This window comes from Schistocerca nitens, chromosome 3 (genome assembly GCF_023898315.1).
Source record: "Schistocerca nitens isolate TAMUIC-IGC-003100 chromosome 3, iqSchNite1.1, whole genome shotgun sequence".
Taxonomy (NCBI): Eukaryota; Metazoa; Arthropoda; class Insecta; order Orthoptera; family Acrididae; genus Schistocerca; species Schistocerca nitens.
In genome coordinates this window covers 832,804,014-832,810,013 of record NC_064616.1, presented here as the reverse complement: position 1 = coordinate 832,810,013, position 6,000 = coordinate 832,804,014, and positions in this window count along the sequence as shown.

The following is a 6,000-nucleotide window of genomic DNA, read 5'->3' as shown; positions in this document are numbered from 1 at the left end:
GTAGGGGACCGCACCACCACTTCCCAGCAAATTAGGGACACTGTTGCTCCTGGGGTATTGGCGAGGACCATTCGTAACCATCTCCATGAAGCTGGGCTACGGTCCCGCACACCGTTAGGCCGTCTTCCGCTCACGCCCCAACATCGTGCAGCCCGCCTCCAGTGGTGTCGCGACAGGCGTGAATGGAGGGACGAATGGAGACGTGTCGTCTTCAGCGATGAGAGTCGCTTCTGCCTTGGTGCCAATGATGGTCGTATGCGTGTTTGGCGCCGTGCAGGTGAGCGCCACAATCAGGACTGCATACGACCGAGGCACACAGGGCCAACACCCGGCATCATGGTGTGGGGAGCGATCTCCTACACTGGCCGTACACCACTGGTGATCGTCGAGGGGACACTGAATAGTGCACGGTACATCCAAACCGTCATCGAACCCATCGTTCTACCATTCCTAGACCGGCAAGGGAACTTGCTGTTCCAACAGGACAATGCACGTCCGCATGTATCCCGTGCCACCCAACGTGCTCTAGAAGGTGTAAGTCAACTACCCTGGCCAGCAAGATCTCCGGATCTGTCCCCCATTGAGCATGTTTGGGACTGGATGAAGCGTCGTCTCACGCGGTCTGCGCGTCCAGCACGAACGCTGGTCCAACTGAGGCGCCAGGTGGAAATGGCATGGCAAGCCGTTCCACAGGACTACATCCAGCATCTCTACGATCGTCTCCATGGGAGAATAGCAGCCTGCATTGCTGCGAAAGGTGGATATACACTGTACTAGTGCCGACATTGTGCATGCTCTGTTGCCTGTGTCTATGTGCCTGTGGTTCTGTCAGTGTGATCATGTGATGTATCTGACCCCAGGAATGTGTCAATAAAGTTTCCCCTTCCTGGGACAATGAATTCACGGTGTTCTTATTTCAATTTCCAGGAGTGTATCATGACACTGACGGCGGCGGTGCACAAATGCTGCGCAGCTAGCGCCATTCGACGGCCAACACCGCGGTTCCTGGTGTGTCCGCTGTGATCATTGCTTGTACAGCCCTCTCGCAGTGTCCGGAGCAAATATGGTGGGTCTGACACACCGGTGTCAATGTGTTCTTTTTTCCATTTCCAGGAGTGTATTTAATTCTGCTAATATAACACTGAGTACATCGACACTTCCGGAACTGGTCTGTGCGACACTCATCATACACTACTGGCCATTAAAATTGCTACACCACGAAGATGACGTGCTACAGTCGCGAAATTTAACCGACAGGAAGAAGATGCTGTGATATGCAAATGATTAACGTTTCAGAGTATTCACACAAGGTTGGCGCCGGTGGCGACACCTACAACGCGCTGACATGAGAAAAGATTCCAACCGATTTCTCAACAGCAGTTGACCGGCGTTGGCTGGTGAGACGTTGTTGTGATGCCTCGTGTAAGGAGGAGAAATGTGACCATCACGTTTCCGACTTTGATAAAGGTCTGATTGTAGCCTATCGCGTTTGCGGTTTACCTTATCACGACATTGCTGCTTGCGTTGGTCGAGATCCAATGATTGTTAGCAGAATATGGAATCGGTGGGTTCAGGAGGGTAATACGGAACGCCGTGCTGGATCCCGACGGCCTCGTATCACTAGCAGTCGAGATGACGGGCATCTTATCCGCATGGCTGTAACGGATCGTGCAGCTACGTCTCGATCCCTGAGTCAATAGATGGGGACGTTTGCAAGACAACAGCCATATGCACCAACAGTTCGACGACGTTTGCAGCAGCATGGACTATCAGCTCGGAGACCATGGCTGCAGTTACCCTTGACGCTGCATCGCAGACAGGAGCGTCTGCGAAGTTGTACTCAACGACGAACCTGGGTGCACGAATGGCAAAACGTCATTTTTTCGGATGAATCCAGGTTCTGTTTACAGCATCATCATGGTCGCATCCGAGTTTGGCGACATCGCGGTGAACGCACATTGAAGCGTATATTCGGCATCGCCATACTGGCATATCACCCGGCGTGATGGTATAGGGTGCCATTGGTTACACGTCTCGGTCACCTCTTGTTCGCATTGACGGCACTTTGAACAGTGACGTTATATTTCAGATGTGTTACGACCCGTGGCTTTACCCTTCATTCGATCCCTGCGAAACCCTACATTTCAGCAGGATAATGCACGACCGCATGTTGCAGGTCCTGTATGGGCCTTTCTGGATACAGAAAATGTTCGACTTTTGCCCTGGCCAGCACATTCTCCAGATCTCTCTCCAATTGAAACCGTCTGGTCAATGGTGGCCGAGCAACTGGCTTGTCACAATACGCCAGTCACTACTCTTGGTGAACTGTGGTATCGTGTTGAAGCTTCATAGGCAGCTGTACCTGTATACGCCATCCAAGCTCTGTTTGACTCAATACCCAGGTGTATCAAGGCCGTTATTACGGCCAGAGGTGGTTGTTCTGGGTACTGATTTCTCAGGATCTATGCACCCAAACTGCGTGAAAATGTAATCAAATGTCAGTTATAGTATAATATATTTGTCCCGTTTATCATCTGCATTTCTTCTTGATGTAGCAATTTTAATAGCCAGTGGTGTATCAGTGACTACACGAATCGAATACTGAGTTTAGTGATTAGCAGTGGATTCACTGTGCAGTAAGTTCCTGCAAGTGGAAGTATTTTTGAGTTTTTTCTCTCCGCTGCCAGATGGTTTAGCAACTGATGGACGAATTGTGAAAGTACTGGCTAGCATTGGTCATGTTCTGTTGCCAGTAGGTTTGAGTTTATTTCCTGCTGAATGCGTGGACAAACTGTTCTCAGAGCAGTTCTGCTGCGAGTGTGCATATGCCCGGTCAATCACGTATCACCTCTTAGGAAGCTAGTTTTGGCTTACTCGTGAGTGTTTCCACAGTGACATGTGGTTGTTTATTTGGAACTGTTACATTTCGGTCCCCACCCCCCACCCCTTGCGCACAAACCAAGTGGAGGATCAGTCACTAATAGTTTACCTGTTTGGTGTTTTGTACTAGTTATGCTGTTTTGATACTGTTGATTTTGTGGAATCCAGCTGAAATCTAATCTTGGCTCTGTGTATTGTATGCACAGACAGATATTTAAGTGGTTCCCTTGTGTTACTTGTAAGGAACAGTGTACCTGCATTCGTTATTAAGGCTGCCTGCTTTGCTCAGTGGGTATCCTGAGTTCTCAACAGCAAGATCCTACAGTGAGAGCTGTTCTATTTACTAGCAAGGCTATGGCACCATTTGTGTGTCCTTTTCCAGGAGTTTATCAGACCAGTGTCTAAATAACTTCCAGGCAGGTTAAATCTGTGTGCAGGGCCGAGAATCAAACTCAGGGCCTTTGCCTTTCGTGGGCGAGTGCCAGGCTGTGGCTAAGCCATCTCTCTGCAGTATCCTTTCTTCCAGGAGTGCTAGTTCTGCAGGTTTTGCAGGAGAGCTTCTGTGAAGATTGGAAGGCAGGAGATGAGTTATTGCTGGAAATAAGGCTGTAAGGATGGGCTGAGAGTCGTGCTTGGGTAGACCAGGTGGTAGAGCACTTGGTCACGAAAGGCAAAGATCCCGAGGTCAAGTCTCGGTCCAGCACACAGTTTTAATCTGCCAGGAAGTTTTGTATCGGTGCACACTCCACTGTAGAGTGAAAATTTCATTCTAGTGTCTATCTAGTTGTGAAGGGGCCCACTCTCCAGTCTAAAATGAAAACCTAGATTAAGATATGGCTTGTGCCAATTAGCATAAGAGGGTATTCATTTGATACATGAGTAATATTGTATGACTTTCTTCTGTTGACTCTTCTAATCTCACTCGAAGGGCATATTGAAAATCCTTTCTTCTTTCGTTTAATCTATCCATACCTATAATTTATTTCCTCGGTGTTACTAGTTTTCTTCATTCTTATGGAGTATTAATGTTTGTTTTTGCCCTTACCAGTGTATGGTAAGCCTGTTTTTTGATACCAGCCTTAGCATTTAAGTCCCCAATTACCAGTTTAAAGCGGCAGTCTTGTCCTTTGTTATGTGCATTTTTTTATTTCTTTGTAAAATGCTTCTACTTCATCATCTGAATAGCTTGCTGCTATAAGGTGTGAAATGATGGCATTGTTGGGATTGCTGTATCTCATCGAGACTAAGAAAACAAATCACACAAGCGTCATTGAACTGTGGACAGCAGATGGTACGGGTATGGAGATTACAAGAGCTGTGATCAGCTACAGAAGATTTATGTTCCTTTTACAATGTATCTGTTTTGATGACAAGAGTACAAGGCAAGAAAGAAGAGTAACTGATAAACTTGCTGCAATAAAGCAAATTTTGGATGTCTTTGTGGTGAACTGCAAGAACACTTATAGTGTAGGACAATTTGTGACAGTAGACGAAAAGTTGCAAGCTTTCCAGGGTCGCTATTCCTTTGTTCAGTATATCGCAAACAAACCAGCGAAGTACAGGATAAAGATTTTGTTTTAGCAGATGCTAGAACATTCTTCACTAGTAATAATGAAGTATATTGTGGAAAACAACCGAAAGGACAATACCATGTTTCTAATACTCCCTGTGATATTGTAGGAAGGCTAGTTACTCACATTGAAGGCTCGGGATGAAACATTACAACGAATAATTGGTACACTAGCGATTCCTTAGCCAACATCGTTTTGAAAAAGCTGCTTACATGCATCGGCATGTTGAGAAAAAAAATGCCAGATCCCACAAGAATTTTTACCTAGAAAATGTAGGGCTATCCACTCCTGTTTATTTGGTTTTCAGAATGATATGATGCTAGTTTCGTATGTGCCAAAACAAAACAAGGCAGTTACATTATTTTCAACTATTCCCAATTTGGAAACGTTGACAAAGTTACAGGGAAACGAGAGATAGTTTTGGATTACAATATAGCAAAGGGAGGAGTTGACACAGTCAATCAATTGGGAGGTGCGTATTCCGTTGCAAGGGTGATAAGAAGATGGTCATTGGTTGTATTTTATGCTCTGATGGATATAGCAGGAATCAATGCTCAAATAACTTTTCACACAAATGAGGCAAACCCAAAAAAGAAAAGAAGAATTTTCTTGAAACATTTAGCACTGCCTCTTATTAAGTGCCTCAATTAGGGGAAAGAGCTAATATTCCTTCACTTCCTGCCGACATTGCAACTTTCCTTGAGAAATACAAAGATCAATGTGTTGAAAGAACTGAGGAGCCTACCACCAAGAAAAGAAGTCAGTTTGTGACATGTGGACAAGTAAGAAACACATCTACTACCATACGGTGTAACTCATACCATGGCTTTGTTTGCAAAGGATATGTGAAAACAGTGCACACATGTGAGAAGTGTAAAGCATTTCCCGAAAATGTGCAAGACGATTAACTGTGTAGATGGAAGGAACTTTGTGATAACTTATACTTCTTCAATATATAAAGTCTTTGCCCTTTTATATTGCAATGAAGGAGTGTTTTTGTTCAGTAGGTTCTTAAAAAAGTGTTGAAACAGGTTGATATGTCAGCTACGGTAGCAGAATGATATGAAAGTTTCTTATTTGTTTAATCGAATAGTAAATTAGTGATGTAATATAAGTTTCTTGTAATGTTGTTTACATAAACTAAAGTTAAAGTGTTATTTAGCTCATACACGTTTCCCTCGGTAGCATAATGACAACTTTCGACTATATGTGTACAAAGTGCGCCAAGCACCCACTCACGTTACGAAAAGCGACGAGCCTGTTCGAGGGAACATTCCTTGATTGAACGTTTATTTAGTGTGACTGTAAGCCAGTTGTAACATTAGCTGGAGTGAGACCACATTAATTATTCAGAGCTTTGTTTCAGAAAAGGGCAGTTATGCTTTCCAGTTGTGTTACAGGCTCAGAAGTTGCGGGGTTTGCACCCTCATCATTACCAATGCCACACTGTTTGAGGTGGTTCATGTTCTCACATCTGGCACCAGGTTCACTCCAAGAATGTTGAGTGTTCCACAATGGCATCAGATTGGAGACTACTTGTCAATAAATT